The 14,958-nt window shown below is 42.3% G+C and overlaps 1 protein-coding gene across 1 annotated transcript in view; it reads right to left on the bottom strand.

Moving 5' to 3' along the window:
* The window catches only part of enpp4 (ectonucleotide pyrophosphatase/phosphodiesterase 4), a 44,974-nt gene extending 30,252 nt beyond the window's left edge, over nt 1–14,722 (bottom strand). Inside the window, exon 1 of the mRNA XM_072251468.1 lies at nt 14,430–14,722. The gene's annotated coding sequence lies outside the window, so the exon portion shown is untranslated. The remainder of the gene's footprint in view (nt 1–14,429) is intronic.
* Nucleotides 14,723–14,958: the final 236 nt, after the last annotated feature.

Below are 14,958 nucleotides of genomic sequence, written 5' to 3'. Positions count from 1 at the left end.
CCAGATGTAATAGTGGCCAGAGGACCTAGGGTAAAGGAGGAACTGAAGGAAATTCACATTAGGCAGAAAATGGCGTTGGGTAAACTGATGGGACTGAAGGGTGATAAATCCCCAGGGCCTGATGGTCTGCATCCCAGGGTACTTAAGGAGGTGGCTCTAGAAATCGTGGACGCCTTGGTAATCATTTTCCAATGTTCTATAGATTCAGGATCAGTTCCTGCGGATTGGAGGGTAGCTAATGTTATCCGACTTTTTAAGAAATGAGGGAGAGAGAAAACAGGCAATTATAGACCAGTTAGCCTGACATCAGTGGTGGGGAAGATGCTGGAGTCAGTTATAAAAGATGAAATAGCGGCATATTTGGATAGCAGTAGCAGGATAGATCCGAGTCAGCATGGATTTATGAAGGGGAAATCGTGCTCGACTAATCTACTAGAATTTTTTGAGGATGTAACTATGAAAATAGACATGGGAAAGCCAGTGGATGTAGTGTACCTGGACTTTCAGAAAGCCTTTGATAAGGTCCCACATAGGAGGATAGTGGGCAAAATTAAAGCACATGGTATTGGTGGTAGGGTACTGACATGGATAGAAAATTGGTTGGCAGACAGGAAACAAACAGTAGGGATTAATGGGTCCCTTTCAGAATGGCAGGCAGTGACTAGTGGGGTACCGCAAGGCTCGGTGCTGGGAACCGCAGCTATTTACAATATACATTAATGATTTAGATGAAGGGATTAAAAGTAACATTAGCAAGTTTGCAGGTGACACAAAGCTGGGTGACAGTGTGAAATGTAAGGGGGATGTTATGAGAATGCAGGGTGACTTGGACAGGTTGGGTGAGTGGGCAGATGCATGGCAGATGCAGTTTAATGTGGATAAATGTGAGGTTATCCACTTTGGTGGCAAGAACAGGAAGGCAGATTACTGTCTGAATGGTGTCAAGTTAGGAAAAGGGGAAGTACAAAGAGATCTGGGTGTCCTTGTTCATCAGTCTCTGAAAGTAAGCAAACAGGTACAGCAGGCAGTGAAGAAAGCTAATGGCATATTGGCCTTCATAACACAGGGAATTGAGTTTAGGAGCAAAGAGGTCCTTCTGCAGTTGTACAAGGCCCTGGTGAGACCCCACCTAGAGTACTGTGTGTAGTTTTGGTCTGCAAATTTGAGGAAGGACATTCTTGCTATGGAGGGAGTGGAGCGTAGGTTCACTGGGTTATTTCCAAGGATGGCGGAAATGTCATATGTTGAAAGATTGGAGCGACTGGGCTTGTATACAGTGGAATTTAGAAGGATGAGAGGGGATCTGATTGAAACATATAAGATTATTAAGGGATTGGGCACGCTAGAGGCAGGAAACATGTTCCCGATGCTGGGGGAGTCCAGGACCACAGGCCACAGTTTAAGAATAATAGACAATAGACAATAGGTGCAGGAGTAGGCCATTCAGCCCTTCTAGCTAGCACCACCATTCACTGTGATCATGGCTGATCATCCACAATCAGTACCCAGGTCCTGCCTTATCCCCATAACCTTTGATTCCACTATCTTTAACAATTCTATCCAACTCTTTCTTGAAAGCATCCAGAGACTTGGCCTCCACAGCCTTCTGGGACAGAGCATTCCATATATCCACCACTCTCTGGGTGAAAAAGTTTTTCCTCAACTCCGTTCTACATGGCCTACCCCTAATTCTTAAACTGTGGCCTCTGGTTCTGGACTCACCCATCAGCGGGAACATGCTTCCTGCCTCCAGTGTGTCCAATCCCTTAATAATCTTATATGTTTCAATAAGATCCCCTCTCAGCCTTCTAAATTCCAGAGTATACAAGCCCAGTCGCTCCAATCTTTCGACATATGACAGTCCCGCCATCCCGGGAATTAACCTTGTGAACCTACGCTGCACTCCCTCAATAGCAAGAATGTCCTTCCTCAAATTTGGAGACCAAAACTGCACACAGTGCTCCAGGTGTGGTCTCACCAGGGCCCTGTACAGCTGCAGAAGGACCTCTTTGCTCTTATACTCAATTCTCCTTGTTATGAAGGCCAGCATGCCATTAGCTTTCTTCACTGCCTGCTGTACTTGCATGCTTGCTTTCAGTGACTGATGTACAAGAACACCTAGATCTCATTGTGCTTCCCCTTTTCCTAACTTGACTCCATTTAGATAATAATCTGCCTTCTCGTTCTTACCACCAAAGTGGATAACCTCACATTTATCCACACTAAACTGTATCTGCCATGCATCTGCCCACTCACCCAGCCTGTCCAAGTCACCCTGCATTCTCATAACATCCTCCTCACATTTCACACTGCCACCCAGCTTTGTGTCATCGGCAAATTTGCTAGTGTTACTTTTAATTCCCTCATCTAAATCATTAATATACATTGTAAACAGCTGTGGTCCCAGCACTGAACCATGCGGTACCCCACTGGTCACCACCTGCCATTCCGAAAGGGACCGTTAATCGCTACTCTTTGTTTCTTGTCAGCCAGCCAATTTTCAATCCATGTCAGTACTCTATCTCCAATACCATGTGCCCTAATTTTGCCCACTAATCTCCTATGTGGGACTTTATCAAAGGCTTTCTGAAAGTCCAAGTACACTACATCCACTGGCTCTCCCTTGTCCATTTTCATAGTCACATCCTCAAAAAATTCCAGAAGATTAGTCAAGGGGTAGACCATTTAGAACGGAGTGGAGGAAAAACTTTTTCACACAGAGAGTTGTGGATATGTGGAATGCTCTGCCTAAGGAGGCAGTCCACTGGCCAATTCTCTGGATTCTTTCAAGAAAGAGGTAGATAGAGCTCTTAAAGATAGAGTCAAGGGATATGGGGAGAAGGCAGGAACAGGGTATCGATTGTGGATGATCAGGCATGATCACAGTGAATGGCAGTGCTGGCTCGAAGGGCCGAATGGCCTACTCCTGCACCTATGTCTATTGTCTACTGTCTAATTCACATGCAGGGGTAATAAATGGAATTCCTTCTCATCTTTTGCAGGTAATTTAATTGATGCCAAAATGTGGCTTGATCTACCAGATTTCAGTTAAAATAAATAAAATTTCAGTAATCTCAAAGGGAAGCACATCCTGACTCAGACTTCAAATATCATGACAGTTGATAAGAAATTATCAATTGTGAGTAATGATTACGAAGTACTTTGGTCGACACCCCCCCTATTGTACCACAAATCCGGCATATCAACATTCTGCCTAATGACCACTTCCTCTGCTTTCTAAATTCTCCAGGATTAGTTCTGCTGATGATTACGCAAGATAAATAGCTTATAAAAATTAACTCGCCAAACTTCGAGTGGAAAAAATGCAAAAATAATTTGTCTGTTCTTTAGCTTGCAACAGAACAATGCACTCAATGTAATCAATTACAAGTAATACAAAGAAACCTATACTATAAATTTCAGAATATTCTTCATCCGTTCTATAGTAACTGTAAATGGCATAGTGTAAACATATTGGTACTACTTACTAGTGTTTTTCTTTCTCAAAGCAAACTGTAAAATGCAATCTGATTTCATATTTGATTATTCTATTCACAAAGACAAACATGGAGTTTGCAAGAAACTGCCGAGAGTTGTGAACATAGCTCAGCACATCATAGAAACTCTCCCTCCATCAACTCTGTCTACAGTTCCTGCTGCCCTGATAAGGAAGCTAACATAATTAGGATTAGGAAAAGGGGAGGTGCAACGAGACCTGGGTGTCATTATACACCAGTCATTGAAAGTGGGCATGCAGGTACAGCAGGCGGTGAAAAAGGCGAATGGTATGCTGGCATTCATAGCAAGAGGATTCGAGTACAGGAGCAGGGAGGTACCACTGCTGTTGTACAAGGCCTTGGTGAGACCACATCTGGAGTATTGTGTGCAGTTTTGGTCCCCTAATCTGAGGAAAAACATTCTTGCCATAGAAGGAGTACAAAGAAGGTTCACCAGATTGATTCCTGGGATGGCAGGACCTTCATATGATGAAAGAATGGATCGACTAGGCTTATACTCGCTGGAATTTAGAAGATTGAGGGGGGATCTGATTGAAACGTATAAAATTCTAAAGGGATTGGACAGGCTAGATGCAGGAAGATTGTTCCCGATGTTGGAGAAGTCCAGAACGAGGGGTCACAGTTTGAGAATAAAGGGGAAGCCTTTTAGGACCGAGATGAGGAAAAACTTCTTCACACAGAGAGTGGTGAATCTGTGGAATTCTCTGGCACAGGAAACAGTTGTGGCCAGTTCATTGGCTATATTTATGAGGGAGTTAGATATGGCCCTTGTGGCTAAAGGGATCAGGGGGTATGGAGAGAAGGCAGGTACAGGGTTCTGAGTTGGATGATCAGCCATGATCATACTGAATGGTGGTGCGGGCTCGAAGGGCCGAATGGCCTACTCCTGCACCTATTTTCTATGTTTCTATAATCAGCTCTACTCTACAAAGACCCTTCAACCTCGAAGATTTTCTGTCTCCTCCCTCCCATTATCAGGAGATACAAAAGGCTGAAAGCAAGTACCACCAGACTCGAGGACAATGCCTATCCTACTCTAATGTAAGGTTATAGAGTGGTCTACTAGTACAATAAGACTTCACAGTCTTTATAACTGTAACACAATTGCTTTTCCTTTGTAGGAGGGGTGATTGATAAGTTTGTGGCCTAAGGTAGGAGGAGTCAATTTTAGAAAAATCTAGCACATTTATTTTTCAACATAGTCCCCTCCTACATGTACATACCTAGTCCAGCAGTCGTGGAGCATACGGACCTTGGACCTCCAGAAAGTGTCCAAGAAAGTGACCTTTTCTGCTCATCTAGTGAGTATGGATGACATGCAAAACAAAAGGTTTTCATTGTACCTTGGTACATGTGACAATAATTTACCAATTAGTTCGAAAAGACATCTTCTGGAGGATTTTGCTAATCAATATCGATTGTAGGTCTTTATGAGCTCAGATATGACTGTCAAAACTGCAAAAGTTTAATATCTGCTTTTTTAAAAAATCAACCATACACACTAGATGAGGAGAAAAGGTGTATTTAAGATTTGAAATGAGCTTGAAGGCAGATGATCTCTGTCACGCCAAGGTTTCATTTCTGTGGTGTGGTCTATAATAGACATGATCAAATAACCAGATAAACTGGTTCTTGTGTACGCTAGTGAATTATGCAAAATATCAGTCAGACCAACCTCCAAAAGTGTCTGGTTTCAATCATACTCCCAAGGTTACAGGTTGGTCAACAGAACAAGTAATGGGAACAGTGATATTGCCATTCAAAGAACACTGAAAGGTAACACAGTGTCTCCATCCACAACTGCATGACCAGATGAATGTGTTCCCAGATTTTCTAGTGTCAACACATTTTTACTGAACTATGAAGTACGCTATAAAAAACTGGATTTGTCCTCATTCACAAAGCTGAGCTGGCTACCTATAATGAACGTATAATGTGCCAAATGAAAAACACAGGGTGGAAATTAAAAACAAACTAAAATACATTTTGAAACACGTACAGTAGATTCTGGTTAATTAGGCTACTGGTTAATTAGGTTACTGGCTAATTGGGCAGCTACTTATTTGGGACAATTCTTAAAGAACAAAAAAACTAATCAAGAAAACAGCCTGGACACCCTTTGTTTATTTGGCATACCACACCACTTAACCGGGACAGGAGATTGTTGCCAAACAGTTTCTAACTAGCATCAGTCGTGTGCACTTGCGTGACCATTAGTCACACTACATCGTGCTTAGAGCGAACAAATTTTAAATACTGTCAGTTGCATGTGTTTGTGTTCAAAAAGCAGTAATTCTTTATCGCTGATAGTTGGTGAGAAATAAGCAGTAAGATAATTCAGAGTTGTTTTACTCACCGTGGTTTCAAGCCTTCAGGCTTACAGATCCCAGAAACAGCTGGGAGTGCAAATGAAATGATTTCACTACTTCAACAAGTTAGGAACTTCTAAGAATTTGAAGGTATTGACAATCATCTTGAATGTTACAATTAAAATTGAAGATTTGGAAGATGCAATCATCAGAGGCATTGGATGAAGGCAGTCCATAATCCGCACTAGGTGTCTGCACTGATTTTGTTTATTTACGGTTACTCAAAAGAACACAGCAGTGTACACTGGATGAATTCCTCTGTCAATAACTATTAGGAACTAATACAGTTTATAGTACAGTAGAAATACGGGTAGTTTTCTAATTTGTTTTGTTTCATTTAAATTCATAATTTGCTACTCAGTTAAATGGTTGTTTCTTTTTTAAAAAACTGTTTCCATCAAACTTCGGGTAATTGGGCCAGCAGCCTAATTGGGCCAAAATGTACTGGTCCCGAAGTATCCCAATTAACCAGAATCCATTATAATCCAATTACTGGAAATATATTCGTTATAATTTACTCCTGACAACTGAAAGAAAGTTCATTATATTTCTCTGCAAATTATATTTTTATTCCAACATAGTGTAAACAAAATAAACCACAAACAACTTTTTTAACATGATTGCATAGTTCAAAATTTTTGCCTTGCAAAACTAGTTGAATTTGCAATGGACTGCACACTTATAACTCTAGTTACAAGCCATTTACAGTACAAAGCAAGTGTTTTAATCTCCAAACAATTTTTGATCTTTCTGTGCCACACTGTAAAACCTTTTGTAATTAAATTGCTTAATTGTTACAAGCACTTAGTTTGCTAGTGGTAAAAGTACAAGAGAGAAAAAACATAACTGGAAACAGAAATACCTAAATTGAACCATATGTTCATCCAGCACAATGAGAAAGTAAATGGAAATCATAAACTTAACACACTTTCATTCTTTAATCAGTATCCTGCTACCTACCTACCGTTATACATACAAATGAGATTTGAATGATTACAAACAAGAAAATTTGTTATGTTCTTCTCATATCGAACCACCTTCCTGGTTAGCACCTTCAACTCAAGTAAAGTAACATTATATATAATCAACACACACAAAATGCTGGTGGAATGCAGCAGGCCAGGCAGCATCCATAGGAAGAAGCACAGTCGGCGTTTCAGGCCAATACCCTTCGTCAGGACCTGACTGGGCAGTCCGTTTTGAGGATATGACCAAAACAGAAAAGAAAGAAAGACTTTCTGATTAAATCTAAAACTTCAAAATAAGAAAGATTGAAAGAGTAATAAATCAAATTAAATGAAAATATTGGATAAAAGGTCGCCATATTTGCTCAAATTTAAAGGATGTATCAAATGTCCGACTTCTTATTTTCTCTAAACTTAAACAGGACATGATGGAGGAGAGCCAATAAAAGACCGTGGGTGGATTAGAATCCTTCCACTTCAATAAAATTGCTCTCCTAGCCAGTAAGGTCGAAAAGGCTATTATATCCCGAGCGGAAACAGGAATATTTCCTGCTTCCGATGGGATAATCCCAAAAATTGCCATAAGCAAATTAGGTTGTAGATCCAGATCCAAAACTTTTGACAGCATTTTAAAAACATCTCTCCAAAAGTTATCTAGCTTTATACAAGACCAATACATATGAGCTGAAGTGGCCAGCTCAGTATTACACCTGTCGCAAATAGGATTAATATTAGAGAAAATACACGCTAGTTTATCCTTTGATATATGGGCCCGATGCACTACCTTAAACAGTATTAAGGAATGACAGGCACAAATAGATGAGTTGTTAACCAAATGAAAAATTTTACTCCATTAATTATCTGAAAAAGACTCTTGAAGTTCCGGTTCCCAAGCGCGTTTAATTGTATCATTAGATAACATTCCAAAATGCTCTCCCACTGAGAGACCTGACACCTGACCAGGTTCATTTCCCAAGACCAGATCAAGTACAGCCTCTCCTCTTGTAGGCTTATTACATATTGTGTCAAGAAACCTTCCTGAACACACCTAATAAACTCTACCCCATCTTAACCCCTCACTCTAGGGTAATTGTGCCGACCCTCAAACCCTGCCTCCCATATAAGCCCCCACCTTAAATTCCTCCATATACCCATCTAGTAGTCTCTTAAACTTCACTAGAGTATCTGCCTCCACCACTGACTCAGGCAGTGCATTCCACGCACCAACCACTCTCTGAGTAAAAAACCTTCCCCTAATATCCCCCTTGAACTTCCCACCCCTTACCTTAAAGCCATGTCCTCTTGTATTGAGCAGTGGTGCCCTGGGGAAGAAGCGCTGGCTATCCACTCTATCTATTCCTCTTATTATCTTGTACACCTCTGTCATGTCTCCTGTCATCCTCCTTCTCTCCAAAGAGTAAAGCCCTAGCTCCCTTAATCTCTGATCAAAATGCATACTCTCTAAACCAGGCAGCATCCTGGTAAATCTCCTCTGTACTCTTTCCAATGCTTCCACATCCTTCCTATAGTGAGGCAACCAGAACTGGACACAGTACTCCAAGTGTGGCCTAACCAGAGTTTTATAGAGCTGCATCATTACATCGCGACTCTTAAACTCTATCCCTCGACTTATGAAAGCTAACACCCCATAAGCTTTCTTAACTACCCTATCCACCTGTGAGGCAACTTTCAGGGATCTGTGGACATGTACCCCGAGATCCCCCTGCTCCTCCACACTACTAAGTATCCTGCCATTTACTTTGTACTCTGCCTTGGAGTTTGCCCTTCCAAAGTGTACCACCTCACACTTCTCCGGGTTGAACTCCATCTGCCACTTCTCAGCCCACTTCTGCATCCTATCAATGTCTCTCTGCAATCTTTGACAATCCTCTACACTATCTACAACACCACCAACCTTTGTGTCGTCTGCAAACTTGCTAACTCACCCTTCTACCCCCACATCCAGGTCGTTAATAAAAATCATGAAAAGTAGAGGTCCCAGAACAGATTCTTATGGGACACCACTAGTCACAATCCTCCAATCTGAATGTACTTCCTCCACCACGACCCTCTGCCTTCTGCAGGCAAGCCAATTCTGAATCCACCTGGCCAAACTTCCCTGGATCCCATGCCTTCTGACTTTCTGAATAAGCCTACCATATGGAACTTTGTCAAATGCCTTACTAAAATCCATATAGATCACATCCACTGCACTACCCTCATCAATATGCCTGGTCACCTCCTCAAAGAACTCTATCAGGCTTGTTAGACATGATCTGCCCTTCACAAAGCCATGGCTGACTGTCCCTGATCAGACCATGATTCTCTAAATGCCTATAGATCTTATCTCTAAGAATCTTTTCCAACAGCTTTCCCACCACAGACGTAGCTCACTGGTCTATAATTACCCGGACTATCCCTACTACCTTTTTTGAACAAGGGGACAACATTCGCCTCCCTCCAATCCTCCAGTACCATTCCCGTGGACAACGAGGACATAAAGATCCTAGCCAGAGGCTCAGCAATCTCTTCCCTCGCCTCGTGGAGCAGCCTGGGGAATATTCCGTCAGGCCCCGGAGACTTATCCGTCCTAATGTGTTTTAACAACTCCAACACCTCCTCTCCCTTAATATCAACATGCTCCAGAACATCAAACTCACTCATATTGTCCTCACTATCATCAAGTTCCCTCTCATTTTGTTTTAACTCAGAGAGTGGTGGATGCCTGAAATGTGCTGCCTGGTGTGCTGGAAGAGGCAAATACACTAGAGGCTTTTTAAGCAACATTTGGATAGGCACATGGATGCAAGGAAGATGGAGGGACATGGACATGCTATAGGTAGGAGGAATTAGTGTTTTTGATTTGCTTTTAAGGTGGTTCTGTTTCTGTTCCTGTGTTGTACTGTTCCACTGTACGTTCAATTATCTCCATGGTCTGGCAGGCAAGGACTGCTGTTTCTGACTGGGCCAAACTTACGTCGTGCTTCTGAAGAGGAAGGGCTAGACCAAGCAGTCACTCTGATCCTCCAGGTTGCAGTCGGGTACAGGCCGAACAATCATGTCCCGTTAAGTTGAAATGTTACAGAATGCTGGCAAGAGAAACTGACTACTGTGTAGTATCCTTCAGGAATCGATGCCTGATCTGACTACCATCAGTGAAAACCTCCTAAAGGAATCTAACACCAAGACAAAAATATCAAAATTGTTTTCAGAACATAAGACCAGAAGATATAGGAGCAGAATTAAGCCATTTGACCCATCGTATCTGTTCCGCCATTTCATCATGGCTGATCCAATTTTCCTCTCAGCCCCAATTTCCTGCCTTCTCCCCATATCCCTTCATGCCCTGACCAATCAAGAATCTATCAACCTCTGCCTTAAATAAGCATAAAGATTTAGCCTCCACAGCTGCCTGTGGCAAAGAATTCCACAGATTTACCTGAAGGTATTCCTCCTCATCTCCATTCTAAAAGGACGCCCCTTTATTCTGAGGCTGTGTCCTCTGGTCTTAGACTCTCTCACCATGAAAAATACACTCTCCACACCCATACTATCAAGGCCTTTCACCATTCATCACCCCTCATTCTTCTGAATTCTGGTGAATACAGGCACAGAACCATCAAACACGTGAGTAATATTTGAAATAGGAAAGCAAGCACAGGGTAGAGACAAAAGTGAAAAACAGTAAAATGAAACTGAAACCTGAGAACAGCTTTTTAAAAAAATCAAGACGCCACAGAAACAGACAGTTGAGGAGGAGCTTTGTTGCTGCCTCAAGTCCAAATGAGGTCCGCTGGTGCAGGCCAGCACTGATGCCGTACTGTTCCACGGACCCAAGTTGGTCCAGACTTTGGTGTCAACGCAGGTTCTCTCTGTGACTTCAAGTCGCTGGATACTCTGGTTTCCTCCCGTGTCTCAAAGATTATAACTGGCTACTGTCAGCGCCAATTACTTCTAATTATGAGTAGCAGAAGAACGTCGGGGGAGGAATGAGGGGGTTGGTTACAGGAGGGAGGGAGAGAATGGGTGCAAGGGTCTTGGGAGAGAATGGGACAAAACAGGTCACAGGGAGATATGTGGGGGTGTGGGACTTGTGGGACTGCACCCAGAGCATTTCCACTGCCCCACTACCTTTTTCCCGTAACCTACTGTCCCCGGGTTCCCTTTGAAAGCCTCCCCTCCTGCCTCAAATTCACCATCACACCTATACCAGCAGCACTTGATAGTGGACTGGCAACCTAGAAGCTCACGTGTGTAACTGTAACACACCGGAAGCGCTGAAAGGCCATTCTGTGCTGGATGTAAGTAAGCGTAGAAAAGTCAAAAAAGAGTGACTGCACAAGACACTTATAGTAGGAAGCCTTTGGGCTGTTCACAATGCAGTCCTTGTGAACCAGCATTTTCTTTGATTACACAATCTGAACATATTGTTTATTGTCTATGGAACTAGTATGATATAAATGGTATGGTTTGATAACTGCCATTTCACATCATGAGGAGAAGTTTCTGGAAAATTCTCTTTAAAAAGGCAGTGTATTAATCTTACAAATTAAATTAGAACAGGTCCATTAAATAAATAGAGATCATCTGATTTTCATACTCATGACCCAGCGGTTACCAATATAGTAGGATTTATACAAATATTGTTTTGTTGTTTCTTTTCAGGCAGCATTTTTGCGGTTTCCATAATGTACGACAACAAGTTGCTAACTCAGCACTCAACCCAGCACAGATGGATAGCGTGCAAAGGAGCCGGCCAGATTTGAACTCAGGATCACTTGCCAAAGTCCTGTGCTGATGCCACTACACCACCAGCCAGCATTTGTACAAATATATGAAAACCTTTTTCTTCCCCAAGATTTCCTGCATTGTTTGTGGCACGTTATGTCATGGCAGAGGGATAGCCTCACCTCTCAATCCTAATCCTGTTGCCTGGACTAGCAAAGGGTGACAAGCGCTCAAAGCAATGGATATAGAAAAGATTGAATCCCTCCATCCCCACTACCAACTGCTCCCTCCCTGTCTGGCTGGAATGTCTGAAAAGCTAAACCAGGAACCAAAACTGCTCGCTTCCTGTTTTAACAGTGACTGAGAGAAGAAATAACACCTAATATACTCTCATGAAACAGGTAAAGTATTGATTATTACATTCTGAAGAAACCATTATTTTGACAGCCTGACAGTACAGATGCAAGACTGTATGCAGGTTCAAATATATTTGACACAGGTGCCTTTGCAGTATTCATGGAAGCGGGCTGAGTCCTCTTGGCACAAGAAGGAAAACAACAAGCCTGTAAATTCCACCATCCTGGACGTACCCCTTCACCTCATGACTGGGTCCAGCCACAGACATAATATGAACACTATCTACTCTTTATGTCCACAATCTAATTTTCATCAGAGTAGTTCTCGATCAACATTCCACCCTCCCAACGTGGCATCAACCCCAACATCTTGTACCTTCCACTTGGCCCCACTGCTCTCACCTCAGCTGTAGCTTGTATCACGGATTTCCCAGACTTAACAAGTCCAAAGTCCTAGAACTGTGTGGGTGGGTAATCAACAAGGAAAATAAATCTTCAATTAAAAGATGGATGAAAAAGTGCAGCATCCCCACTGACATGAGAATCAGCTGATGGTGACGTTCAGAGTGGAGGGGATGCATTTCAAAATGGCACTGAGGAACTCTAATCAGGAGCACAAATGTGCTCACCATAAATGGTGGGAGGACTACAAACTACCCACAAGCCTGTCGCATCAGTCGTAGAGTCTGCAGTTCCCTCTTTGGCTTCAGTAGCCACCTCATAATCAATATACCCAGAGTAAAATCTATTCATCCTCTGTGACTAAGGATTGCCTAAGATGCAGATCACCATGATGACATTACCATTAATGTCCCTGAAAATTTAGTCATGAACTCCTTCTACATGCTGCCAAAGATGAGAATAGTCCCTGTTATCTAGCCCAAAAGAAATCACACAGAAAATGAAAAAAAAAACAGACAAATCACAGACATATTTCTATTGCTCCACAAACAGGTGATTTGTTGTATCAGATCAGGAAATAAAATACCTACATTCTTGCAGACAAAAAAAAGCAGTGATCGCCTGAGGCCAAGGCTATGACTAACTACAAGGATCTGGGTGCAAGTATGAAATCGGATATGGGGCAAACCAATGTGCACAAGTGGACAGGCTGGCTGGGAGAACTAGAGACAGTTAAAGCATAAATGAGTGTTTCAACAACAGATGGGCAAATACGGAGGTGGATGTCGGCAACCTTTTAGAAACGGATAGGTGGACTGAAAATGAACAAACTCAACGTCAAATTGGATGTTAAAGTCACATACCAGCCGTGTGGTAAAAAAAAAGCACAACAGTGCCTCTCTCATCTTAGTCTGTTGAAGAAGTTCGGCATGAGTCCCCAAATCCTAAGGACTTTCTACCAGGGCACAACTGAGAGCATCCTGACTGGCTGTATCACTGCCTGGTATGGGAACTGTACCTCCCTTAATTGCAGGACTCTGCAGAGAGTGGTCCGGACAGCCCAGCTCATCTGGAGATGTGAACTTCCCACTATTCAGGACATTTCCAAAAACAGGTGTGTAAAAAAGGGCTGAAGGATCATTGGGGATCTGAGTCACCCCCACCACAAACTGTTCCAGCTGCTACCATCCGGGAAACAGCATAAAAGCCAGGACCAACAGGCTCCAGGACAGCTTCTTCCACCAAGCCATCAGACTGATTAATTCACGCTGACACAGCTGTATTTCTGTTATATTGATGTGCATACTATTTATTACAAATTACTATTAAATTGCATATTTAGATAGAGATGTAATGTAAAGAGTTTTACTCCTCATGTATGTGAAGGATGTAAGAAATAAAGTCAGTTCAATTCCATAAGACTGGTTGGGATCGGTAGGTGTGGAATCAAGTATATGGAAAGGACTAGCTGAAGACAATGTTTTATTGCATTTTCGTATATAATCAGGGGATTTTGCCAATCAAATACTGAGTATTCAATAAGCAACATGAAAAGTCCCTACTGTTTGGTTGAGACAGATGAAATTAGGTGTTGTCAACGTACAGTCGGGGTAGACACATTTTTGATAAATATGGTGGAAGGCAGCACTAGGTGAGTGGGATAAGACCTTAGACAAACCCCTGTAGACAGCAGAAATATTGACATGAAAATGGAATATGATTTCATTTTGCATTTTATTTACCCTCCCGGGGATTGTTACATCATGCTTTGATTATGACGTTTACGAGTTGATCATGTGGTTCACAGTCACTGCCAATCACGATATTCCAAAAATAAAAGACAAAAAAAGAAAATCGAAAAGATGCCTTAATCTTCCAATTTAATTACGTGAAACCTTAGCCTCTACTATCCACCACGCGTTCCCAGATTCTATTTTAGGAACGCGCCATTTATGTACAGATGAAAAACAAAACGATTTCTAATCAGCCCTGTGCAGCAGGCAAACGCTCAGGATTATGAAATGTACAATAGAAAATGTGCATCAAACAAAATGAAATGGGGCTAATATTAAAGACGACCTTCTGCATTACCTGTACAACTGATCCACGCTCCGCTGATCGACGAAGTGCAATCGTGCGCTGGGAGCTAGCGGCAGTACCGACGGTGGGGAAAGGTTTGCGAGCGTCTGACCTTAATTCAAAGTGCACAGCTCAGGGAACTACGGCCAATCCTGAGTAGAGGTATGCCTTCCAGTTCGGCCGGAACTTACAGGCGAACACAAATTACGCTGAAAGAGACCCGAAGAGAATAGAGAACATCAAAAGCAAAAGAGAGAAAAAAATGAAGAAACTACACCCTTACGTGACTTCCGCGTCCTGAAGGTTGAGCGGGTCTGATTGACAGAAGAAGCTGGCGCACGCACCGGGGGTTGGGCTTCGTGGCCGGCCACTGCAGAATTACTGTTACACATTGATAATTATGACAGCATGCATTTATTCAATTAACCTCAAAGTAACAACTTATTTGTTAGATGCTTAAAAACAGAAAAATGCAGGAAACATTCAGCAGCTCAAGCAGTATCTATGGAGACACAGTCTAACGTTTTGCAGAACTCGGAAA

The sequence above is a fragment of the Mobula birostris genome, chromosome 2 (genome assembly GCF_030028105.1).
Source record: "Mobula birostris isolate sMobBir1 chromosome 2, sMobBir1.hap1, whole genome shotgun sequence".
Classification (NCBI taxonomy): Eukaryota; Metazoa; Chordata; class Chondrichthyes; order Myliobatiformes; family Myliobatidae; genus Mobula; species Mobula birostris.
This window is presented reverse-complemented; position numbering and strand designations above follow the sequence as displayed.